General features: G+C 40.7%; 7 non-coding genes across 7 annotated transcripts; 3 read left to right on the top strand and 4 right to left on the bottom strand.

Moving 5' to 3' along the window:
• Positions 1–203: 203 nt before the first annotated feature.
• trnay-gua (transfer RNA tyrosine (anticodon GUA)) lies at positions 204–291 on the bottom strand. Its single transcript is given in 2 exon segments — positions 204–239; positions 255–291. It is a non-coding gene; the product is annotated as a tRNA-Tyr (tRNA).
• Positions 292–819: 528 nt separating this feature from the next.
• trnal-cag (transfer RNA leucine (anticodon CAG)) lies at positions 820–902 on the bottom strand. The gene has a single exon. It is a non-coding gene; the product is annotated as a tRNA-Leu (tRNA).
• Positions 903–11,441: 10,539 nt separating this feature from the next.
• trnas-aga (transfer RNA serine (anticodon AGA)) lies at positions 11,442–11,523 on the bottom strand. The gene has a single exon. It is a non-coding gene; the product is annotated as a tRNA-Ser (tRNA).
• A 2,557-nt stretch (positions 11,524–14,080) lies between these two features.
• trnat-ugu (transfer RNA threonine (anticodon UGU)) lies at positions 14,081–14,153 on the top strand. Its single transcript has one exon. It is a non-coding gene; the product is annotated as a tRNA-Thr (tRNA).
• Positions 14,154–19,149: 4,996 nt separating this feature from the next.
• Positions 19,150–19,221, top strand: trnae-cuc (transfer RNA glutamic acid (anticodon CUC)). Its single transcript has one exon. It is a non-coding gene; the product is annotated as a tRNA-Glu (tRNA).
• Positions 19,222–24,693: 5,472 nt separating this feature from the next.
• On the bottom strand, positions 24,694–24,764 carry trnag-gcc (transfer RNA glycine (anticodon GCC)). The gene has a single exon. It is a non-coding gene; the product is annotated as a tRNA-Gly (tRNA).
• Positions 24,765–26,303: 1,539 nt separating this feature from the next.
• Positions 26,304–26,385, top strand: trnal-uaa (transfer RNA leucine (anticodon UAA)). The gene has a single exon. It is a non-coding gene; the product is annotated as a tRNA-Leu (tRNA).
• The last annotated feature ends 603 nt before the right edge of the window (positions 26,386–26,988 follow it).

Genomic DNA, 26,988 nt, shown 5'->3' with positions numbered 1-26,988 from the left:
CAATTCTTCTGGTCACACTTGGCACTATTTCACAACTTTTGTCTGAAGTTCTCTATTCTGTCAGGGCTTAACTCTGTCTACCCAAAATCTTCTTCTTTTTTCTTGTTATGTCTTGGCAAGAAGTTATTATGCTTGTGGGTCGTCTGTCCATCTCTACATCAGAATCAGAAATACTTTATTTATCCATGAAGGGAAAAGAGGGTTCCTTCGAGCCGGATTTGAACCAGCGACCTAAGGATTTCAACTTCATACCACTACAGTCCTCCGCTCTACCAACTGAGCTATCGAAGGGCACCAACATGTATGAAAGCACTTCCTATTTTTGTGAATGTGATGACACAGGACCAAATTTTGCAAAAACATTCACAAGAACTCATAAATCAATGATGAGAAAACCATCCTCTGCTAATCTCCTTTGCTGGTGACACAATGGTAGACAATCAGAAAGGGTGATGCAACAAGAAATTATGGCCTTCAACCTGATTTCCATGGTGAGATAAATCATAATCTAACTGCTGTAATTGTTGACAGCACCGTGAAAAGTAATGTTCTTGAGGAAAATCATGTTCTGGCAGTTTATTTTGACAAATCGACATCCACTACCCTCAAGTCATGCTGTCTTTCCAGTGATGTGATTGGTAAGTGGTTGGGCTGTATACAGGTTTTAATCATATCCATCGATTTAAAGATGCTCACAAAACGCTTTACTTGCAATCGCGTTTCTCGCGCACATTCATGTCCTCTTAAATACAAAGAACTGCTAAGTTCTTTATTCCCAATATCAACTCTCGGACATTAGTTCCAAATGAAAACAATTGTTGTCAGAAGTGGGATTTGAACCCACGCCTCCAGAGGAGACTGCGACCTGAACGCAGCGCCTTAGACCGCTCGGCCATCCTGACTGATTCAACAAATTTCCAATAAGACCTGTTTAAAAGATTATGATTTAGTAAATTAAACATGTCATGATATAGTTTCTCAGTCATCCATGTCATAGTTAACAAGGGAAGGTTTCTCAACTGTCAGCCCAAATATATGGGCGTTCATGGAGACATGGAAGAAAGTCACCAGGGTGGCAATGTGTTTGACAATGGCAATACATTGCACGGGATGTGAAGACAATGTGCAATACAGGCTAAATCCTATGGTGGGAATCAAGATCTACCAATGTTTCTGTCTACAATGTCCACCTGAATCCAGAAATGTCCCTGCCAGATGGGAAATAGACTGACAATTGGGTCAACATTGTGCAATTATCTTCAAAATGTCCAACTGAGTCCACAGATATACCTTCCAGATGGGAAATAAACTGATAACTGTCTTTATGGTCTAAATGTGTCAAATATTGCCGTACAATGCCCACATTGAGTCCAGATGTGTCCCTTTTGGTTCTTGATCTATGCTATTACCCCAAAAGTTCACAACTAGGCCGAGGGCAACTGGACTTGGTAAAATGTTCTCTGCAGATTTTTTGTCCCTTATACAAGAGACTTCTTTTGTTGTTGTTTTTACACAGAAAGGGTTGGACACAGTGCCCACTCCCCCACCCATATCTGACAATTGAAAGCTGTGGGGAAAGTGGGGTTCCAAAGCTAATAGACCATTCAACAAGCAAATCTGATGAACTATACTGGCCCATTCAGGATGAACACTGTATACTCTGACTGCAGCAACACAAGTTCAAATTTCAGTGATACCTAATTTTTATGGTGATTACGAGACTGAATGCAAAGTGTGTATCCCCCATGTTTCTCAAAGCCTATCACTTCCAGTCAATACTGTCAAATTTGGAGCTCCTTCCGATTACATTAACGACCAGGTGACTCCTCAACATGCCCCCACCAACGTACTGTTTACAGTCTAAATGGCCAAGGACCTGTTAGCTTACTTTAAACTAGATGTGAAAAGTTGATCTTTTTCACCTATACTGTGGCTTGAAAACAGGTTCCACTGAGATTTGAACTTAGATCGCTGAATTCACAGTGCAGAGTGCTACCCATTATACCATTGAACCTTTAAAAGTGTTACAAGGGTTTGCTAGGCAGTTTCTTTCATAATATCCACATGTGTGATATTACAGTTTTTTTGGATTGCTTACACACTAAAGTTAAAAGTAGTACACTATTAGCAAAACCTTACACTCAAGAAGCAAAAGATCAGCCCATATTTGCACAACTATAAGCACATTGTCAACCTCACACTTGTTGCAAAACTCTACACACAGTGATATGCAAAACACTAAACACACTTAACATACATTACACACAAAAATCTATTATGAAGTCACTTCCTTGCAATACCAAAGCACTGACTGTCAAATTACCGCACCTTCCAACCAATTGATTCAACACAGTCATCAGGTGTGCAAACACTTGTTTGCTTAATTGGAGACACACCAATCAGGTGTGTAAGCACTATAAAAAGCAGCAGGTGAGTTCATCGGTCTTCAAGCACAATGGAAAGAGTCAGAGAAATAGTAAGACGAGGACGAGGACGAGGACGAGGACGAGGACGAGGACGAGGACGAATCAACAGAGGAGGAATCAACGGAAGAGGAAGCGATGGAGGCCATGCTGGAGGTAGAGGAAGAGGAAGACGAGAAGGTGCTCAAAGAGGACCGAATCTGACAAATGAGATCCGTGCAACACTGGTTGACCACGTTGTCAACCACGGCCTGACGCTGAGGGAGGCTGGACTGCGAGTACAGCCAAATCTAAGCCGATACACAGTGGCAAGTGTGATAAGAACATTTCGACTGGAAAATAGGTATTGTAAAAATATCATCACATCAAAAACATCTGCCCGGTTTCAGCAACTGCTTACAGTACTGTATTCTATGCACTATCAGCACTTCTGTTACCTTTTCCTGTGAAATGACTGTACTATTGTTTACTGTTTTTTTTCTCTACATAGGATTGAGGGTCAGGGACGACGAGGGGGAAGGCCTCCTATGTTCACAGAACAGCGAGAGGGACATAGTAAACATGGTTTTGGCCAGCAATGCTATAACCCTCAATCAGCTCCAAGCTAACATTGTCAATAACCACATCAGTTTCAACAATATCCATCAGGTCTCAACATCAACACTGGCACGCATCCTAACAAAAAACCATATTCAAATGAAGCAAATTTATCGAGTGCCTTTCGAGCGCAATTCCGAAAGGGTGAAACGACTGCGGCATGATTATGCAGAGGTATGTATTCACCTAAGCATTGTGATCTTGCATACTGTCTCATAATCTTTTACTGTACTGTAATATGTATACTAGATCTACACTGAACACAATTTTGCCTGACACTGTTCTTCAGAGAGTTTTACAAATGGATGGAGAGGAGATCCAGCATGAGTTCATCTACGTAGATGAGGCTGGGTTCAACCTGACGAGAACACGAAGGAGGGGAAGAAACATCATTGGCCACAGGGCTATAGTCAATGTCCCAGGGCAACGTGGGGGTAATAGAACACTCTGTGCAGCCATTACACAGAATGGGGTCCTCCACCGCCATGCCCATATGGGCCCTTATAACACAGCACTCATACTCACATTCTTGGACCAATTGCACAACATAACAGCAGCAGATCAAATCAATCATATGCAATACATTGTTGTCTGGGACAATGTGTCTTTCCACCGCTCTGCTCTGGTTCAGAACTGGTTTCAGCAACATCCACATTTCACCGTCCTATATCTTCCACCATACTCTCCATTTCTCAACCCTATAGAAGAGTTTTTCTCGGCATGGCGGTGGAAGGTATATGATCTCCGTCTCCAGGCTGAGGTACCCCTCATCCAAGCCATGGAGGAGGCCTGTGACCAGATGGAGGTAGCAGCAATACAAGGATGGATTCGTCATTCAAGACGTTTCTTTCCAAGGTGTCTTGCTAATGACAACATTGCCTGCGATGTTGATGAAATTCTCTGGCCAGATCCAGCTAGGCGAAGAGACAATGTCTAGTGTTTTTTACAATACGTAAAGTGACATTTTGTTACAGTATTATGAATCTCCATGTCAACATTTTGGTCGTGTTGAGAAATAAATGAGTTTCTTCAGTCTGCAACATTGGTCTTGTGTAGTGTTTGGTGAATTTACATTATATTTGTACTTTGATGGTAGCCAACTCTAATCATAGGGAAGTAGAAGTGCTAAAAGTGTTTTAGGTTTATCAGAGCAGAGTGTAACTCGTGCAAACAGAGTATAGTAATGTGAAACGTGTGTTTCATATGGTAACAAAGTGTGGTTTTTAAACAGAAGTGTATAGTTTTTACAAGAGTGTTTAACTATGCAAAGGATCTGTAGTGTTTTGCTGATTGGGTGTGTGGTTGTGCTAATTGTGTGTAGTGTTTTGAAAACACGGGCCCTGTTTTGAAAATCGTGCTTAAGCAATCCAAAAAAACTGTAATGCATATACACATCGACTTTCTTATTGATAAATGCAGTCTCTGGTTCTGGCTCTGTTTCGCAGCGTAATAACTCCTGAAAACAGCCCGATCCGGTTGGGGAGAGTTCTAGCCCGACCAGGCTCCTCTCTTTACCCTGTCTCTCTTGGTTTTGCTGTAATAGTTTTAGACAGCTGGGGACTTCCTTGATACACTGAGCTCCTCTCTCCTCTATCTTCCCATCTTTTCATTTATGTGCATCCATGTCCCAGAAATGCTTGTTACTAACCTAGCTCTGGGGAGTCATTCCCCGGAGTCTTTATGTTCTTTTTCCCCAGCATGTTCCCTCGGATCAGGGATGCTCCAATATCATGGTAGCAGCTGTCGCCATGGTCCCGCTCCATGTTCATCTGCTACACTCTGCGGTGCCCAGCTACGTCCTGCTGTGCCTTGTAATGCCGCACAGTGCCCTGCTGTGCCATGAACTACTACAAAGAACTGCTACAAACTACTATTTTTTCTATTTTTGTTATTTCTACTCTTTACTCTAACCCTAACCCGTCAGACACCGCCTACCAAGACCTTGGGTCTGACCGAGGTTTCTGCCTAAAAGGAAGTTTTTCCTCGCCACTGTCGCACTGTTGCTTGGAAATGTGGTCTAGACCTACTCTATCTGTAAAGTGTCTTGAGATAACTCTTGTTATGTATTGATACTAAAAATAAAATTGAATTGAAATTGAATTGAATTGAAAATAAAATACATCTCACAAATGAAAACCATTGATACCTATTGAAATTGATTAATTAATTAATATGTGTGCTACTTCGGCTCCAATACAGGTCTGTGTCTGTCCATCTGCTCCATTTCACTCCCCCACTGAGTCAAAATTAATGCCCCGCCCACAACACTTTGGTAAGGCTCTGCATTATTTTGGGGGACAGCGAAGGCCTCTCGGAGTTCTTTATCTCCTCCCCTGAAATTTGTCCCACGATCTGAGAACTCAGTGGGAGTCCCTCTGCGGGCAATGAACCTCCTCAGGGCCATCATAAATGAGTCAGCATCGATGCTGGTGAGGAGATCTAAGCGCACAATCCAGGTGGTGACACACTTCTTCTTGAGACGCCACCCCACCTTCACCTGGAACGGCCCAAAACAGTGCATGTCAGTGGATTGAAATGGTGCTTAAATAGGAGCAGGCGGGCTGCCAGTAGGTCGGCCATTTTGGGAGTCACTGGTTTATACCACAGATGACACTCATCGCAAATGTGCTGGTGAGGACGAATGGCCTCACGCCTTCTGAGGACCCAAAATGTGCGCCGTATTTCTGCACACACCCTCTCCGGGCCAGGGTCATAATCCTTTATCAGAAGTTTGACTGCAGGGTGACTAGGATACCCAGAAGGTGTTTTATTTGCCTGATAACCAATGAAATTAATTAAAAGTGTGCTACTTTGGCACCACTTAAGGTCTGTGTCTGTCCATCTGCTCCATTTCACTCACTACTGAGTCAGACTTAGTGTGTAAACAACTGAACAGAGTACAGTGGAGTATTGTGCACTTTGGATACTTTAAGTGAATGTAGCCATGTCTAAACAACAGAAAAGCATCCAAGATGAAAAGGCATATAGGGAAGGACGATATAAAAATGACATTTTATTGGCGGTGCAGATCCCTACGAATGGGGTCCCCTATTCTTGTATCCATGACGACCCGCTGATTCTTCCTTCACTTGCATATGCCGATATAGTCAACTTTTCGTTTTAGTTGATGAGATGTGGATGATAGGCACCAATGAGAAGGAGTGGGCTGGCGTTCTCAAATTGCTGAAGGGAGAGACCTGCCAGGTACTTCTACCTCTTTTGCAGACTGGCTACTGGATAGGATGGATGTGCCAAGCCTAGGCGAGCTGCTGTGAAGGCTCTCTAAATGCAGCAACTCTTCTTGGGCTGAGAGACCGGGGAGACACGGAATGACAGCTCCAGCACTTGTTGTTGACAAGTTTAATGTTTGTGTTTTTTGTTATGTTTAAACAAGTATAATATTACCGAAATGTAATTAGCAATGCGTTATATTAGTGCATTACAGGAAAAAGGAAAACATTACTGCGTTTGCGTTACTTTTAGAAGCATTTCCAGGTAATCCCCAGCTAACAATTTTTGGTTCCCAGAACGTTCTGGGAACGTTCGTTTTTGGTTGTGGGAACGTTCCCTGAAGGTTTGTTTTGGTTGTAGTTTGGTTGTCTGCTGGTTAATTGGAAGGTTTTCTTAACGTTCCGGGAACGTTCGTTTTTGGTTATCGCGAACGTTCTCGGAACGTTCTCTAAAAGTTACAACCTTTAGAGAACGTTAGGCGAACGTTCCGAAAACGTTGCAACCTTTAGCGAACGTTAGGGGAACGTTCCCTTAACGTTGCAACCTTTAGCGAACGTTAGGGGAACGTTCCCTTAGCGTTGCAACCCTCAGCGAACGTTACGGAACGGTCTCTTAACGTTAGGGGAACGTTCGCTGTAACCAAAAACGAACGTTCCCAGAACGTTAAGAAAACCTTCCAATAAACCAGCAGACAACCAAACTACAACCAAAACAAACCTTCAGGGAACGTTCCCAGAACGTTAAGAAAAGCTTATTCCCCTAACCTTTAAACAACACCCATACTCTATGTGTGTATGTATGTACTGTAAATACACACGTACATACATACAAAAGTTATATTAGTAGGAAGGAATGAACAGGCAAACTTGATGGCATTTCAAAACTTTAATATTCAAACAACTGAAAAAGAAACAACAAAGATAAGGATGTAGTGTAAATGTAGTGCAAGATGCATAAAGATGGGTTTGTAAAGTGTGTGCAAAATAAGTCACTAAAACAATACATTAATAAAAAAGTTAAAAAGGGGCTCCATGGCTCAGTCCTTCTCAGCTGGCCTATAAAGAAATAAACAAAAGTTAGACATGTAATACTAAGAATGAACACATTAACACATTTTTTTTGATGAACTTTCTTATGAACATAATGCAGAAGAACTTAAATTTACCGTCTGTGTGGGGCAAACTTCAGAACTTGCCCAATCAAATCCTCCGCTTCTGCAGCAGTCAGCGCAGGGAAGTTTTTCTGGCAGGCCGCTAGAGTAGAAGTCAAAATGAAGCAAAGTTATAGGTCAAATTAAAACCTCTTGTCAGCCAAGCTAAGCATAATACTAATGTGAAGAATAAAATAAAACCTGCCTGTTATAACCCTGCATACAGCCAGGTCCTGGAAGGCTTTCTTTGTCTTTCTTCCCCGCAGGCTGTACTGTATCAGCAGCATGCGGCGGACGGCATCACCTCCAGTACAACCACCGAAGGTTGACCGGAAAAATTGCTGTAAAACATATAGTAACAGATTATGCATACAGTGTAGAGCTTGTACAATCTCATTTTGTAAGAGAAGTCAGTTCAGTTAAGATATTAGATTTTATGCAATTATATAGTGTTTGTCTTAGGGCAGAACTATGGCCACTTAATTTCCATATTGTTCCTCCTCTCCATACACACATACATACATCCATACATACATACAAACACGTGAGCAACCTGAGTCTTACCTCTCATTTTGATCTCCATGTCTGAGCCACCTCCCTCTGTGTGAGTTCTTCTGTTTAAAACAACAAAAATGTTGTGTTACTCTAGTGATCCTTGCCATTAAATTGTACTTCTTTGCAAATACAAAAATCAAAGCAACTGTACCTTCAACTGTGTCCCAAGATGAAGTGGCAGTCCGTGGTAGGGTCACTAAAGACTCATCCTGCTCTGGGCAACCAGCTGGTTTCCTGCATGGCGTTGATACATATAAAAATAAATTAGATATGATTTTTATATAAGATGAAGTTGATAGGTTGCCTGCACATGAATCTATGAACCTATTCTTTTATATTAGACAAAATATATATTAAAAAACTTACATGCAGGTGGTGGAGGAAATATTATCTGCTGAGCTGAAAAAAGACAGGAAGAGACAAACATCAGAACGATCACATGATATGCACCATGTTGACTGTCATTGGTTCCATGTTAAGAATGACTGGTTTATATGCATGCATACATTTTAACTTCCAGACAGGGCTTCCAGACGCACGCTCCATCCTGGACAGTTTATCTGGTCGTGCAACAGATTCATCTGTAATACAGAGACCATATAATTTGTACTGAATGCAAAATCTGTGATTTGAAATATGTGAAAAAATGTAGTCTATAATAAAGTTCTTACCATCGCTTGAAGAATCTGTCATGAACCTCCTTGGGCGTCGGCGCTGCCTTTTTTGGACACTTGCTTCATCTTCTGTCTCGATGCTGGACGTGTCCCTCAGCCGCCGACACCGGTCCACAGCTTTGGCGTAGGAATCTATGTTAAGAGAACATTTGTGATCCAGTAGCGCAAAAGAAGAAAAGCATTTCCATAGAGAGAAAATTATTTATATACATATAGTATAGCAGCAATAGGTTACCTGTACACAGCCATATTTCTTTTAACTGGATATTTGGCCCAGCTGCTGTTAGGCAGATGGGACGCTGTGATTGGAGCAGAGGGAGGTGACAGGAAGCTCATCCATCTTCTCCTCAAATGTATGTGCCATGCGGGTAACGGGTGTCGTCATGGCTATGAAAAAAACAAATACTGTTAGTTTTGTTATACATTATCTACTTATATGTGAACAATTTAAGTGAGTCTTCTTACCTCTCATTTCCGTCTCCATGGCTGAGCCACCGGCCTATTTTTGTGATGATGTGCTGCTGTTAAGCACAACAAAAACGTTAGTTTCTCTCAAGTTCCTTGTCATACAATTGTATTTAATTGGAAAAATTCAAAGCCAATGTACTGTCAACTGGGTCCCAAGCTGAAGTGGCAGGCTCCAGCTCTGGGCGACCGGCTGGTTTTCTGTGTGGTGTTGACTCATCTAAAAAAAAAAAAAAAGAAGTACATATGAATATTGGTCAGTTCATTTATGGTAGGTTTCTTGCACATGCATTGCAAAAGATGAACTTTTGCTGTTACGTTCAGACAATCAGTAAAGCCAGTACTGCAGCTGTGTAGCCGACACATATTACGCCCCTTGCTGTATCTTTCACTCAGCTGGCTGATAACTGCCTGAAGTGCGTTGCAAGATGGCCGCAGGTCGACCTGCCTAAAAAGGACTTTGATTGTACTGGCTTTACTTATGTACTGTACACTACAACTAATTAAAAAAGGACAGAAAAAATGATCTTATTTGTAACAAACGCAAGCAGGTTAACACGATGACACACAACATACAATGCGACAAAGCAGACACGTCGTGCACAGCAGCAGGGAAAGATGTAATCAATCCATCTAAAGCACAACTCTGGCCTCGCCTTGTGAATGGGAGAGCTAGGGGCCCTTCAATGATAGCATCAAAATCAACATTTATAAAACACTAACAAGGCTCAACACAACATGAGACTTTGCTCCAAGTCTCACCTGGGGCTCAACACATGAACTCAGCATGGAAAAAATGGTTTGTGCACAAAGAGTTTACTAAAAAGAAAAGATTTGGAGCAGCTCACTGCTTGACTAGCATAGCAAAATGGCGGACGACGAAAAAAAAACTGAGTTGTGTACTTTAGCCAAACTTTTATTTGTGGTTAACCTGAGAAGAACCGGAATATAACAAAGCCATACGAGGGAAAAAGTTTAATGTTAAACCACAAACCCTTCCATTACAACCACAACATCATTTAACTGTTAAGTATTTCACTTGACTTTCCGTGAGCAGCGTGCCCGTCCTGTAGCTTGTCTTCTTCAAATAACACGGGAATCGGTCTGCTCAGAGCAGAACCCCCCCTACTGGTGTGGGGATGTAACGGTTCGGTTTGCAAACTGAATAAAAAAGTGACTTTTCTTAGTTGTGAAAATTGTTCTATTGATAGATTCTTGTTTTAGTATTCACCAATACAGTTAAAAAAACGAAGTCAAGCACAAAAGTACTGTTTTAAGCTAAATTCAATACAAATTAAATAAAACTAAATGCTATGCTGGTTATCTTACTTACATTTTCTAAGTTGAATCGTTTTTGAGTGAATTTAAATAAAGTGCCAGCAAACCTTTATGCTACTTCAAACTCAGAACAACCAAAAACAACCAAACGGGAACGTTGTGTGAAGGTACGGCGCAACTGTAGGGGAACGTTACAGTTGGTTGGTTCTCTTAACGTTTAGAGAACGTTATAACCTGGAGGGAACATTCCCTAAACGTTTTTGGTTTGGTTCGAAGTAACCTTTAGAGAACCAAAAATTAACGTTCCCTAATGTTCCCTAATCGTTCTGTGTTAGTGGGGAACGAGCTGGCCCCGCTAGTCGACCACAACCTGAAATTAAGAAGAAGCAACATGCAGTCACTGTCATTCACGTTAACCTGGATTGATTATTATATGAATACAATGGTGTCATGCTAGTCAACCAGAGTATTTCTACCTGATGTCCCTCTCCAAAATCACTTCAGAAGAGTATCTTGTTTGTAAAGCATTAAAGTTCAACAAAGAATATGAAGGTAAATAAGGTGCAAATGTGAGAGCACGTAGATGCGATGTGAGCACTTGTAGAATATGATTTGTGAGCTTGTTAAAAAAAATCTGTACTCATAGATGTGATGTGAGCATTTGTAGAAAATGATTTTAGAGTTTGTAGAAAAAAATCTCTGCTCGTACTTTATTCATTCTTTTCACTTCAGTCACTTTTCCACAGCAAAGAGTCTGCACCCTCAACTTTTACAACACTTCTTGCGATGGGATGACTCTCGCAAGGAAATTGTTGAATATGTTGTGTATGGCTTTAAAACCTGTAAATGGCTGGAAATCAAACCTGGGCAAAATGATTGCACTGCTATACAACGTTCACTGAAAATCTTGCAACACAGACTAAAAAAGAAATACCTTGGTGGAGACTGGTGGCTTCCAGTACCTGTGAGATAACACAATATTGCTCACGAAGGTACATCTGCAATTGGGTAACCTGTGATTTACCAAATTGTGTCATTGGTTGGCGGCCACTCTTAAAAACCACCACTCGTTGTCGGCAGGATTCGAACCTGCGCGGGGAGACCCCAATGGATTTCTAGTCCATCGCCTTAACCACTCGGCCACGACAACCTGATAAGCAGTGGTCTACCTGTTTACACAAATGTTCATGTAGCACCTCAACACGCCATATAATGCCTAAGCTGCACTTGCAAAATAGCAGGGTGTTCAAATACTTATTTTCCTCACTGTAAGATTCCTATGCATTGTTTATGGTAGCCTTTACAATGTTGTTTATTTATTTTGTTACCACACACATCCATAGCAGAGCTACACCCCCCCATGTTTATCCTGATGCTTGATTGTAATAAAGCATCAACAGAGAGAAGTTGTCTCCGTCTGTGTTTTAACAGACACACCTGGGCTTGAAGTTGGAAACCAGAATCATCTTTAAATCTTTTTAAGTCCTAATCTAGTCCTCATTAAGTTTCCAATAATTTCACTGGAGTTAGTTATTATTTTTGGTCATCAATACCAAATTGAATCTAATTGGATGGGAATATTCACGGAATTCTCACAAAATCACACTTGAATTCATATCTTGCTACTCGGTCAGAATCTTATTAACCTGGAGTCCCAGTCTCTGTCACAATAAATAATAATAATAATAAATAATTTTCTCTACTTCTACTTGAGTAGGGGAAGTGAGTACCTTTGGCTTCTCTGGATGTTAACACGTAACTTCATCCATCTTTGCTGTTGCATTGCAATAACAAATAACTACATTTGTGTAAAGTAATCAACAGGCTTTATGCCCGTGTTGAGTAGGGAGATAAATTTAATGCGTACTCCTACGTTTTTTCTTCTTCTAATATTTATCATGAAACGAGGAAGCGATATAGCGCCCTAGTAAACAAAAAGAGAGAAAAACAGCAGTGAGAGAAACAAATCAAGGGACTAGAGAGCAGGAAGAGGGAGAGCCAGAGGAGATCTGGGAGTTTGGAGAGAGAGCGTGTGATGAAAGGGAGGGCTCTGACACAGAGAGGGATATTCACAAGGGTGAGGAAGATGAAGAAGAGGGTGAGGAGGATGAAGAAGAGAGTGAGGAGGAAGAAAACATAAATGGGACAGAGAGAGGAACAGCCAGAGGGACAGCAAGTGGATCCATGTGGATCAAGTACTGCACCATCAGGTTTGTGATGAAGAAGGTTCTTACTATTTTCAAAGCAGTGCAATTACAATTTCATTGTAGGTCTGCTGTGTGTCCTTAAAATTGTGCTTTCTGTTGTCAAATTCTTTTTTTGTGTCAATGCGGCTAATTTTACATGCAGGTATACATGCATACAGTGGTATGCATGCGTTTAGGAACCCATGCTGAAGTTGACCAAAAAGAGAAATTTAAAAAATCATCTTTTGGAAATTGAGCTTATTGCCTTAATTTAATAAAAAGGAAAAATCCAACCTTTAAGGACATCAAATGCGTTGTCCAGTGATGGTGGTATAGTGGTGACCATAGCTGCCTTCTAAGCAGTTGACCTGGGATCAATTTCCAGCCATTGCAGTAGTTTTCATTGTGTGGTTACTTGCTTTATTTGTCAAGAAGTAACCAGAAAGGTTACTTGCCCAACCAGATTTGATAAAATATTAGATCTCTGTTATGGTACAAATAAGTGAGCATATCAACCAATTAAGCTGCCTCCACGAGGATCCACAGACACAGGCAGGGCACTACAATTTGTTCTTTGCCCGTGTCTGGTAACTACTACTAACTAATTGAAAAGATTATGAACATTTGTCCAAACAGGTGTAGCTCTGCTTTTTGTATTATCTCATAGGTACTGGAAGCAACCCATCTCCACCAATGCATCTCTTAGCATTTATTTTCAGTCTCAATGCCCAGATGTGTACAAGATTTGCAGTGAACTTTGTATTGTCCAGCAGAAAGGCAGCAGGTGTGTTACTTTTTGATTATGATTTATACCATAGCAGTGCAATCATTTTAACCAGGTTTGATTTCAAGCCACCACAGTTGCATTTACAGGTTGAAGCCATATACAACATTAACATTACATGTTTTACCCAGTTTTCTTCTTTTATTCTGTAATATTTCAATTTCTTTGCGGTAAGTCATCCCATAAGGATTAATAAAGATAAGTCTAAGTCTATCTCAGAAAAAAGTCAACAAATCTGAAAATCTTCAGGGTATGTAGCTCAGTGGTAGAGCTCCTGCTTTACATGTTACATGTTACCCCTAAGTGCAAACAGCAGAGCAGAATAGCACAGCGGAAGCGTGCTGGGCCCAAAACCCAGAGATCAATGGATCAAAACTATTCTCTACTAAATCCTATAGCAGAGGATGGTTCCTTGAACTTTCCCTGCAGTATAGCGACCCCTGCTGACCTATTACCTAAAACTACGCATCTCTTCCCCATTGACTCCTCCAAAATGACGCGTCTCCTTCTGAAGCATGAGTTTCTTGAACAAAGTAAAGATAGAGTATGCTGAGATCGAGTATGGTCACGTGACTGCACAACGACGTTTGATTGGTGAAACACAGTCATGTGGTAGAGCCTTCAGCGGAAGACTCTCTCTATAGCTCTCTCTGGAGCTGCTTGACAAAGATGGATGGATGGTTGGAACCCTGGTCACTAGGTCATTGTATTCTTGCATGACAGGCAATCCTGTAGGAGGCGCTGTAGCTTAGTGGTTAAAGCACCTGTCTTGTAAACAGGAGATCCTGGGTCCAAATCCCAGCAGTGCCTAATCATCAGTTAATGTTTATGTTATTTGCACTACAAAGAGTGTATATATTTGTTTTTGCTATAGTGCTTAACAAGCATTATATAATTTTGCCCAATTGTGGCGTGTTGATGGGCACTAAATATCTAAAGTGAAATGGATTGGACCCATTTTTTAATGCTTTTAAACCTTGTTGTTGGGGCTGAACGTGGCCCAGGTGTACACCAGTACCCTGTGACATCACTGTTGGGTGGGGTTTCAGGTGCATGTGATGCTGACTGAGGTCAGAGGTGAAATGAACATGAACTTTACTGGCCAAGGCACTTTGGGCGCTGACTGTGTGATTTTAACATCTTCGATGCTGTTGTAATAAAAATTAATACATTTATTATTTGATATTAGTTGACTATATTGGGATATGCAACTGAAGGAAGAATCTTTATGCCTTTGCATTTTGGATGCTTTTCTGTTGTTTAGATATGGCTACATTCACATAAAGTATCCAAAGAGTACAATACTGCACTCTGTTCAGTTGCTTACACCAAGTTCCTCGTAGCTGCTAATCCAAGTTTATCTCCTGAGGAGATGATGACACACCAACAGAGGTAATCTCTCCAACAACAAGGTGCTGCTGGGATTTGAACCCAGGATCTCCTGTTTACTAGACAGTAAGGGTGTGACGAGATCTCGTTTTACGAGATCTCGCGAGATTAAAACGTGACGAGATTTCTCGTCGAGGTGAAAAGTTGTCTCGTGAGGCGATGTGATGTCAGTGTGATGGAGCGTGAAATTACTATTGAAGATCCCCCTGCCACTTTTAAATCATTTGTTAGGAGTTAGATTTCTCGTGTGAAATTGTACTTTACTGCATATAATTCATTAAAATAGTAAAAAAAAAAAAAGAAGTTAAATAACATTCATCATTAATAGTTGATTTCAAAATGCACTTTTTGCATTTTGTGATTTTTCAGTTGAATAAAAAAACTATTTTTCATTCATATATTTCATCGAGGATTTCTTTAAATTTAAAAAAAAAGTCTCGTCTCGTCTCGTTCTCGTGAACCCAATCTCGTGATGTGTCTCGTCTCGTGGAGTAAGCGTCTCGTCACACCCCTACTAGACAGGCACTTTAACCAACTAAGCCACAGCACCTCCACGAGTACCAATAGTGTTAAGTCTTAATTTATTTGGTGCAGAGACTACCTCTGTTTGCGTGTCATCATAAGATTCGTTGCATCTTGCCGCAGCATGCGGCGGACGGTATCACCTCCAGTACAACCACCGAGGGTCGACAGGAAAAGTTGCTGTAAAACATATAGTAACAGATTATGCATACAGTGTAGAGCTTGTACAATCTCATTTTGTAAGAGAAGTCAGTTCAGTTAAGATATTAGATTTTATGCAATTATATAGTGTTTGTCTTAGGGCAGAACTATGGCCACTTAATTTCCATATTGTTCCTCCTCTCCATACACACATACAAACATGTGAGCAACTTGAGTCTTACCTCTCATTTTGATCTCCATGTCTGAGCCACCTCCCTCTGTGTGAGTTCTTCTGTTTAAAACAACAAAAACGTTATGTTACTCTAGTGATCCTTGCCATTTAATTGTACTTCATTGCAAATGCAAAAATCAAAGCAACTGTACCTTCAACTGGGTCCCAAGATGAAGTGGCAGTCCGTGGTGGGGTCACCACAGATTCATCCTGCTCTGGGCAACCAGCTGGTTTCCTGCATGGCGTTGATACATATAAAAATAAATTAGATATGATTTTTATATAAGATGAAGTTGATAGGTTGCCTGCACATGAATCTATGAACCTATTCTTTTATATTAGACAAAACTTACATGCAGGTGGTGGAGGAAGTATTATCTGCTGAGCTGAAAAAAGACAGGAAGAGACAAACATCAGAACAATCACATGATATGCACCATGTTGACTGTCAGTGGTTCCATGTGAAGAAATATGACTGGTTTCTTATATGCATGCATACATTTTAACTTACAGACAGGGCTTCCAGACGCACGCTCCATCCTGGACAGTTTATCTGGTCGTGCAACAGATTCATCTGTAATACAGAGACCATATAGTGTGTACCCATTGCAAAATCTGTGATTTGAAATATGTGAAAAAATGTAGTCTATAATAAAGTTCTTACCATTGCTTGAAGAATCTGTCATGAACCTCCTTGGGCTTCGGCGCTGCCTTTTTTGGACACTTGCTGCATCTTCTGTCTGGATGCTGGAAGTGTCCCTCAGCCGCCGACACCGGTCCACAGCTTTGGCGTAGGAATCTATGTTAAGAGAACATTTGTGATCCAGTAGTACAAAAAAAGAAGAAAGAAAAGCAGTTCCATACAGAGAAAATTATTTATTTACATATAGTATAGCAGCAATAGGTTACCTGTACACAGCCATATTTTTTTAACTGGATATTTGGCCCAGCTGCTGTTGGGCAAATGGCACGCTGTGATTTGGAGCAGAGGGAGGTGCCATGGAGCTCCTTTAGAGCATGAACAGCTAATCCATCTTCTCCTCAAATATCTCCATCCGGATTCATCTGAAATAACAGATCATACAATTTGTACTGATTGCAAAAATATTTAAATGTATACAGTCAGTGTAAACATTGTACGTGACAAGATTTCTGCATTGTAGCCCAGATACTTTGTAATGGGGAGACACAGCATCCACAGAAATGCAGTGTTAGTTTGTAAAGCCAGTACTGCAGCTGTGTTGCAACACATTACGTCCCTTGCTGTATCCTTCACTCAGCTTGCCGATAACTGGCTAAAGTGCGTTGCAAGATGGCTGCCGATCTACCTGGACTAAGGATTTTGATTATCTTGGCTTTATTTATGTACTGTAGTACACTAATTAAAAAAAGACCGAAAACGGATATCTTATTTGTAACATAAATGAAAGCATTTTAACATGATTACACAAAACGTACAATGCAACAAAGCAGAAACGTCGTGCACAGCAGCAAACAAAGGGAAAGATTTAAGCAATCCATTTAAAGCCCAACTCTGGCCTCGCCCTTTTGAATGGGAGTGCTACTACGGGCCCTTCTATGATAGCATCAAAATCAACATTTTTAAAACACTAAGAAGGCTCGACACAACATGAAACTTTACTCCAAGTCTCACCTGGGGGCTCAACACATAAACTCAGCATTGAGAACATGGTTTGTGCACAAATAGTTTACTAAAAAGAAAAGATTTAGAGCAGCTCACTGCATGACTAGCATAGCACAATGGCGGACGACGTTGAAAAACTAACTAAAGTTAGTTGTTTACTTCAGCCAAACTTTTATTTTTGATCAACCTGACAAGAACCGGAATATAACAAAGCCATACGAGGGAAAGAGTTTAATGTTAAACCACAAACCCTCCCATTACAACCACAACATCATTAAACTGCAAAGTATTTCGCTTACCTCTCCGTGAGCTGAGCCGCGTGGTCCTGGTCCCGTCGCTTTCTCTTCTTCTAACGGGGGAATCGGTCTGCTCAGAGCAGCGGCCCCCTACTGGTGTGGGGTTGTAACGGTTAGGTTTTCAAACTGAATAAAGAAGTGAATTATCTTAGTTGTGAAAATCTTCCCATTGATAGATTCCTCTTTTAAGTTGTTTCACTAAGACAGTTAAAAAACCGAAGTCAAGCACAAAAGTACTATTTTAAGCTAAATTGATATCAGCCTTAAAATAAATGTTATGCTTTCTTAAATTTTATAAGTCAAATCATTTTTGAGTGAATAAATCAAGTGACAAACCATGCTACTTCTAACTCCGAACAACCAAAAACAACCAAACGGGAACGTTGTGTGAAGGTACGGCGCAACCGCAGGGGAACGTTACCGTTGGTTGGTTCTCTTAACGTTTAGAGAACGTTATAACCAGGAGGGAACGTTCCCTAAACGTTAGCTTTTGGTTTGGTTCGAACGAACCTTTAGAGAACCAAAAACTAACGTTCCCTAACGTTCCCTAAACGTTCTGTGTTAGTGGGGATATTTCATGGTAAGTATTTCCATGTAATCTCTGCACCTCTGTTATTCTAATATTACCATGTAATAAAAGGTTGTTTGACAGTAACTACCAGAAGCATTTCCAGGTAATCACTACACCTCTGTCTTACTACGTAATAAAATAGAAACAGGTAGTTTTGCATTTTCCACCACTGATTCATGGTTTTTATTTCAGAAACTACCGGAAGCATTTCCAAGTAATCACTACACCTCTGTTTTTGTATTATTACCATGTAATTAAATCGAAACAGGCAGTTTTGCATTTTGCACCACTGCCTTCTAAATCTCTAGCCATGCGCCATTTCTTGCCTAAAACAATATAACCAACAATATGTTAAATTGAATTTGATAGATGTAACTCCCTGATGGTCTAATGGCTAGGATTTGGTGCCCTCACCGCCGTGGCCGGGGTTCAATTCCCAGTCAGGGAATGGTCAGGACTTGACAGATACAGATTTAAAAGAGTAAGTTTTTGGTTGATTTGTCAAATTCTTCCTCATTAGTTTAACGTTTTAAAGAGTACCATTTCCTTTAAATCAGACCCCGACAGAGGATGTATCCTTTTGTCATCATTGATGGGTCATAAACACTTCATCTGCCTCCATCACAATAACAATTCTTTTCATTTTTTCCAGCAGTAACTAAACCCCTAACCAACATTTTTAACTGAAAACCAATGTATGTGAGTGTCAAGTAATGTTATTGTTGGATTCAGGTCCAAATTTTGACATTTTAGCGCAATGCAAAGGTGCATAACAGATTTTTTTTCTACATACCTGGAGCGATGCAAAGCAGGGGTGGCCAACTAGTCAAGGAACAACAAGAGACTTGGTATTTAAGACTACAAACTGACTATGTGACAGATGTGTAATCTGTCATGTCCTGCCTTCTGAAGCTCTAGCCAGGCGCCATTCCTCGCCTAAAACAATATGAGTCATTCCAGTAAGTGAAAAGAAAACTCACGTCTACAAAGATAAATTTGAAAGATGTGACTCCCTGATGGTCTAGTGGCTAGGATTCGGCGCTCTCACCGTCGCGGCCCGGGTTCGATTCCCGGTCAGGGAATGGTCATGACTTGAGAGACTCAGGTGTGATGTTTGAAAGAATAAGTTCCTGGACTTGATTTTGATTTGTCAAATTCTTCCTCATTAGTTTAAATGAACTGACAACATCAGTTATATGACTTACAGTTCTCAAAGACGCACACAATCTCAACTGGTTATCCTTTAGACACCTAGTCTCTTTTTCTTTTCTCTCACTTTTTGTCTCTGTCTGGCCTTATGTATTTGCTTGTATTACATCAAGTGACCTGCATACCAATGACCGTAAAGATTAATATGTACAGTACATGGTTTTCAGAACTGTACCTTCAGATAAAGGTAAGGCCACTTGGGTTATCTTTGGGCTGCTCTATATTCACCTGCAGAATGATAAACCCTAGAGTTAGCTTACTCCAGGTTATTTAAGCAACAAACGTCCCTGGGTGGACTTGAACCACCATCCTTTCGGTTAACAGCCGACTGCGCTGACCTATTGCGAACAAGGTGAGGGCCATGTTGGGCCTCTGAGCATTTATCAGTTTAATTAGTCTATATCATTTATAGACTAATTAATTATTCTCAAATCAAATTTTTATTGGAAAACACATACTAACATGAACATAGAAGGGCCATGTCGGGCCTCTGAGCATCACTTATAGACCAAGTAATTATTCTCAAGTCAATCTTTTTATTGGAAAACACATACTTACATGACCATAGAATATTTTTAGTTTTCTCCTTTTAAGTAATGCATATTAGTATCTCCATACTTCCAGCCAACAATCTCCTATATTACTGACACATTTCATCTCTCCTCCATCTGTACAGGCTTAGCAATATACTTAAAATATAAAAGTAAAAGTAGCCTTATGAATGACAAAGCTCCCTGGACCAGACACATGTTACTAGAGAGCACACTGAGAAACTACAGTAGACATGGAGAAAAGACTCTTTGTTCTTTATTCTTTATATGCCATTGCCTACATTTTAAATGGCCGTCTGCCAATAGGCCTAAAACATATATAAACATATAGCCTATTTATATTGACAGAGACTGGGACTCCAGGTTAAAAAGATTCTGACCGAGTAGCAAGATATGAATTCAAGTGTGATTTTGTGAGAAGTCTGTGTATGTTCCAATTTAATTAGATTACATTTTTTTTTTAAATAATGGTAACTCCAGGGAAATTATTTAAAATTTAGTGAGGACTAGATTAGAACTGGATTTAAAGCTGATTGTGGTTTCCAACTTCGGCCCAGGTGTGTCTGTTAAAACACAGATGGAGACAACTTCTCTCTGTTGATTTATTACAATCAATCATCAGTATAAACATGGGGGGCAGCTCTGCTATGAATGTGTGTGTGGTAATAAAAGAAATAAACAACATTGTAAAGGCTACCATACACAATGTATAGGAATCATATATGCTAGTAAATACTAACAATAAACCAACTACTAATTACATTATCTTAATGAGCAAGGACGTTCAACATTCGCCATTATATCGAATCAACAGCCAGGTGTAACCTAGCCAACAGTAGAAGAACGTAAACAAGCTAACTTTTAAATGTACCAGAACTACAGACCAATACAACAACAGGCTTACATGAACTGACAACATCAGTTATATGACTTACAGTTCTCAAAGACGCACACGATCTCAACTGGTTATCTTTATCTCTTTTTCTTTTCTCTCACTTTTGTCTCCGTGTGCCGTGCGCGCCTGCTCGTGGTGTGAGGTGCGTGTCCGCGCTATTCTCCGACATGGACTCCAAATCACACCTGATAGAAAACCTTTAGCACAAAACTAAAGTAACAAGCCAATTTTGTAAAATGTAGGGAGTAGAAAGTACCGATATTGTGGTAAAATGTAAGGAGTAAAAGTAAAAAGTCGCCAAAAAAAATAAAGAGGAAAGTAAAAATATCCGCAAAATCTACTTGAGTACAGTAATGAAGTGTTTGTACTTCGTTATTTTGTTAACAAAGTATTTGTACTTCGTTAATTCCCATCTCTGATGACTGTAAAGATTAATATGTACATGGTTTCCAGAACTGTATCTTCTGATAGACATAAGGCCACTTGGGTTATCTTTGGGCTGCTCTATGGTCTCCTGAAGAAGGATAAATCCCAGAGTTGGCTCACTCCAGGTTATTTAAGCAACAAACGTCCCTGGGTGGACTTGAACCACCATCCTTTAGGTTAACCGCCGACTGCGCTGACCTATTGCGCCAAAGAGACTGCATATGTTTGATGTTTTTTTTATTTCTGATTCTGATGTAGCGATGGACAAACGACTCAAAAGCATAATACTTCTTGCCGTGACATAACAAGAAACAGTAAAAAAAAGAGGTCGGCGAGATAGAGTTCAAGACCCTTTTTTCAGGACACCCAAACTTTGTCGCTCAATATGGCAGGAATTCTATGCATCCAGGGCCAAATGTTTTACCATTTCATCCACTACGGGCCCCTAAGGAACTTAACATGTGTTGACAATAAAGATGCTCACAAAACGCTGCACTTGGAATTGCGTTTCTCATGCACATTCATGTCCTCTTAAATACAAAGAACTGCTAAGTTCTTTATTCCCAATATCAACTCTTAGACATTAGTTCCAAATGAAAATACTAGTTGTCAGAAGTGGGATTTGAACCCACACCTCCAGTAGAGACTGCAACCTGAACGCAGCGCCTTGGACCGCTCGGCCATCCTGACTGATCCAACAGATCTTCAGTAGGACCTGTCTCAAACATTATTATATAGTAAATTAAACGTCATGATATCGTGACATGTCTGACGGGGCGCTACCTATACCATCCAAAGACCGAGACTGCAGCAATATGTTTAATGCCCGTATATGTTTAATGTATTCATATTTTCGTTATTTTCACAATGTTTGTTCTTCTCATCGGGTAGGATTGCATTTTTCTTAGGCGGCATATTCCCCTGGGCCTGGTGGTATCTGGCTGCACCAGAGCACCTGGGATGTCAGGCTTTAAATCCCCACCTCTGAAAAGTGCCGCTTCTTAGCCGGATTATGTCTGGCCATGTCATAAATAATAGAGGCGAGGCCTCAAAACTGAGAATATATTGGGGCGTGATATTTAAATTACAATCATTTCCAGCCGCTGCATTTATCAATGTACGATCATTCTTACGCTCTGATTGGTGTGATACGAACGTTTCATGAATCTCACGTGAAGCCTGTCGTACGTTAGGTTAATAAATGAGGGCCATTAGCTCTAAGGATGTGCTTCAATACATAACTGAAGTGGACACACTAATGAGTAGCACAATGGTGCAATCTGTTTACCTTGTCATAAGCTAAAGCCTTTTCCCAAGCTAAAAGAAAACAAGGCGCTCTTCTGCAAAAGCACAGCTGGGAGTGCTTGAGAGTCCTTTGAGGTGCAGCGTGATTTTCGGCTGAGATGCTTCGGGTGTGTTAAGGTGTGAGCCCAAATAGTCGTCGAACGACAAAGACAAGACAGCGATCAGGTGATAGAACCGGGGTATTGATGTCCCATCCATGCAACCGATGGATATGATCAAAACCTGTAAACAACAACCTAACCACATCACTGGAAAGTCAGCATTGCTACAGGATCCTGACAGGGTAGTGGATGTCAATTTTTTAATCTGCCAGAACATGACTTGCCACTTTTCATGGGCTGTCAACAAGTTTTCCAGCAGTTATATCATCTCACCATGGAAATGAGAGTTAGCAGAGGATGGTTTCAATCCATCAACCTCTGGGTCAGAGGCCTCATGACACTTCCATTGTGCCAAACTGCTGAAATTCATCCCAGATGGGACTTGAACCCACAATCCCTTTACACAACCTTTGCACACAGTCTTTTGTCTCCCCTTTTCATGGGGTCATTAAAAAGCATCTAGTGTTGATCTTAGCCTTTGTGTGAGAACATAGGTCTCCACATACATTGTTTTTATTAAGATTGACGACCAAATTGTTAGTTTTTCTGAAATTTTGCAAACCATTGCAATACCTTTCATAGCCTCGTTGGCGCAGTAGACAGCGCGTCAGTCTCATAATCTGAAGGTTGTGAGTTCAACCCTCACATGGGGCAAAAAACACTACTGCTGCTAAGAATACAGTGACAGGTGGTTGAACACAAGCACATGAATGAAATTTGTCATTCTTTGGTTATTTCTGAGATTGATACAATGAAAAGAATTATTTAAGAGTGGTAGCAAACCAATGAAAAGGGTTATAGACCATAAATGGTATGTCCTTGGACATACTATCCAAGCAGGGAGATGAGTACAGAGATTTGGGTGCTAGCAAGATGGATGTAGGTGGCCCATTGTTCATTTAGACTTACCAGCAACATTGTTATGATACAAACCTGCTTGAAAAACAGCCACAATTCTTTTTAAAGACTTCCGCATGGAACACACATGATATGATAGTGTCTGAATTTGTCCATGTCCGTACAAGCATGTCAAATGGACAACTCATCTAGCAGAATATGCAACTCTACACCTGAACAGGGACTTGAACCCTGGACCCTCAGATTAAAAGTCTGATGGTCTACCGACTGAGCTACCCAGGCTTCAAAAGCAAGTGACTGTGGAAAAAACCATCTGCTGAACTACAGATTAAAGTGCAAGTCAATGAAGACCATCGAGCTGTTGCCATGATCACAGTCTTCTGGACAGCAGGAGGGTTGACCATAATTTGCACAATGCAACACCAAATGTTATTGCACAAACTGGTTGAAAATTGGCCAAAAAGGTTAATTAAAAAGCTCAAAGTCACAACTCATCATGGCGACTATCAGACTGTGAACATCCTGCAAACCTGCATGACAGATGACGTTAGCGAGCACTTCATACATATCACACAATCAAGCTGTCGCCTTACCAGGGACTTGAGCTGTGGTTTTCTTTTTCGCTGAAAACGTTGATAACCTAATGCAATTTTATGGCTCCAGACAAATAAACTTTACTGCTAGTTGGTACAATAAAACAACTCTCCCTCTTGATCCGCTTCCTCTTGACGGAAAAAATCCACCAGATGACTTGCCATCCAAGCAGGGAGATCAGCACAGAGATTTGGGTGCCATCAAGATGGATGTAGGTTGCCCATTGTTCATTTAGAGATAGCACCCGCATTGTTATGATGCAAACCTGCATAAAAAACAGTCACATTTCTTTTTAAAGACTTGTGCATGTTACTTACATGATACAACAGTGTCTGAAAGTGTTAAGGATTGCCAAAGTGTACAATTTATCATGGCATCAAGCAAAATGTGCAACTGCACGCCTGAACAGGGACTTGAACCCTGGACCCTCAGATTAAAAGTCTGATGCTCTACCGACTGAGCTACCCACACTTCTGAAAAAGAGGGCTGTGGGAAAAAGAAGTGCAGTTATTGCTTCCTAAACCCAACCGTCCCATTGTTGTCCCGCGTGTCATGGTTAACACAAATATGCCCGTTTCGTGCAAGGGCTAATCCCGAATATTAGTAAAGGAAAATTGAATTAACCGGGTATCGGACCCGGGTCTCCCGCGTGGCAGGCGAGAATTCTACCACTGAACCACCAATGCTTTACTTGCTTTAAATTGCACCACTGGAAAAAATCAGTCTGCATGGCCACATTATGATTTCACAAGTGTCAACAAAAAGGTAATTTTATCCATTTTCTATCAAACACGGATCACAGTGTCTTGTGCTGCCTAGTGCACCAACAACCAAAATGGAGCTAACATGCATGACTGAAATCTGAAGGTTAACATCACCAGAAATTAGCTGTTTGCCTTCACACAAACATGCCCTTTTTGTGCAAGGACTAATTCCGAATAGTAGTAAAGCAAAGCTGTATTGGTCAGGAATCAGAGCAGGGTCTCCTGAATCTTAGCACTGAATCACCAATGCTTGATTGGGTCTAAATTGTACCACTGAAAACAATCAGTCAGCATGGCCACATTATGTTTTCACAAGTCTCAGCAAAAAGAAATAATTCCGAAAAGTAGAGATTTATCTACCAGCTGCTAATTATTTACCAAGGCTACATCGACACTACTACATCTGCCAAAGTAGTTTGGATATGAGGCCTGACCATAGCAAAATATATGCATTTTTTAGAAAGTAATAGTGGGGAACAGGTCTGCCTCCTGAACCCAAACTGGAACCTGGATCCACAGGAGGGGAGTTTAATAGCTCAACGCTCTGTCTCCCATTCTGCTTTTGGAGACTTTAGGAACCACAAGGAACCCTGCATTCTGGGAGCGCAGTGCTCTGGTGGGGTAATAAGGTACAATGAGCTCTTTAAGATAAGATGGTGCCTGAACATGAAGAGCTTTGTAGGTGAGAAGAAGGATTTTAAATTCTATTCTATTTTACAGGAAGCCAATGCAGAGAAGCTAAAACAGAAGAGATGTGATCTCTTTTCCTGGTTCCTATCAGAACACGTGCTGCAGCATTCTGGATCAGCTGAAGAGTCTTGGACTTTTTCGAGCAGCCTGACAATAAAGAATTGCAGTAATCCAGCTTAAAGTAACAAATGCATGGACTAGTTTTTCTGCATCAATTTTAGACAGGATTTTCCTGAATTACTGAATGTGATGACTACTGCAGTATGGAAACTTTGGTAGGCCTGGCCATGATTTCACGTTGGGAATATTTTTCCGTGTAGGTTATTTAGAGTTAAACTCAGCAGAGTTTAAATGTGCGAAGTCAACATGAATAAAGAAATGTTTTTCCACCCTGTTTCAAACAGGGGATCTTTCGCGTGTGAGGCGAACCACTACACTAACTGATGAAAAATGATTTTTTGGCATGTTCTTGGGGAAATGCACCATTCATATTTTACTGTAAACTTGTAAAATGCTGTTAGACATGTTCATTTTTGACACATAGAGATTTTAAACTGAATTCAGTCACAGATGCTTTGTCATGGATTTGAGTGACAGCAAATATATAGTAAACCTGAATATATTCACATGTATTCATTGTGTCATGAATGCTGGAATAGCGCCACCTGTGGATTGATGTGCCAAAAATAGAGGTTTTTCCAATGACATTAACAAGCATACCATTAGTTAGGGTGCCTGTGTTTGTCACTATGTGGCAATCTGATGTTTGCAGGTAGTGTGGCCGAGTGGTCTAAGGCACAGGATTTAAGCTCCAGTCTCTCTGGAGGTGTGGGTTCAAATCCCACCACTGCCTTTTGCATATATTACATAGCTGGAAGCTAACCAATGTGGTCTCTTACAGCTGTGGCATTTGGCCTGAACTTGGTGAAGTAACTACAATCATCCATCAATCACCTTGCTGAGATTGTTCCTTGTTAACCTGAGGTTCAACAAATAGTGAATCCTTCCTTTCCAGCACTTTGGAGTAGAACATCAGCAAATAATTGTGATAATTAATCGTGATCTACATATTGATCAAAGTAATTGTCCTTATCTTTTTGGCCATAATCATGCATCATCAGAGAGATTTTATCAAACCAGGTTGGGCAAGTAACCTTTCTGCTGACTTCTTGTAAAAAAAAATCAAGTGACACAACTCAAAGAAAGCTACTGCGATGGCTGGGAATCTAACCCAGGTCAACTGCTTGGAAGGCAGCTATGCTCACCACCATACCACCATCACTGTGCTATGTAAAGTTCACTTCAAATCTTGTAATACATCTGGGCATTGAGACTGAAAGTGCGCTCTATCACTGAGCTACAGCCCCTGATGATTCAAAAATTCCCTCCAGGGGGTCCTGTGTTTTCACATTCACAACAATGGGAAGTGCATTCATATAGATGGATGCCCTTCGAT

This window comes from Etheostoma spectabile, unplaced genomic scaffold (assembly GCF_008692095.1).
Source record: "Etheostoma spectabile isolate EspeVRDwgs_2016 unplaced genomic scaffold, UIUC_Espe_1.0 scaffold00018649, whole genome shotgun sequence".
NCBI classification, from domain to species: Eukaryota; Metazoa; Chordata; class Actinopteri; order Perciformes; family Percidae; genus Etheostoma; species Etheostoma spectabile.
The sequence above is the reverse complement of the archived record's forward strand: the minus strand, read 5'-3'. Positions and strand labels throughout refer to the sequence as shown.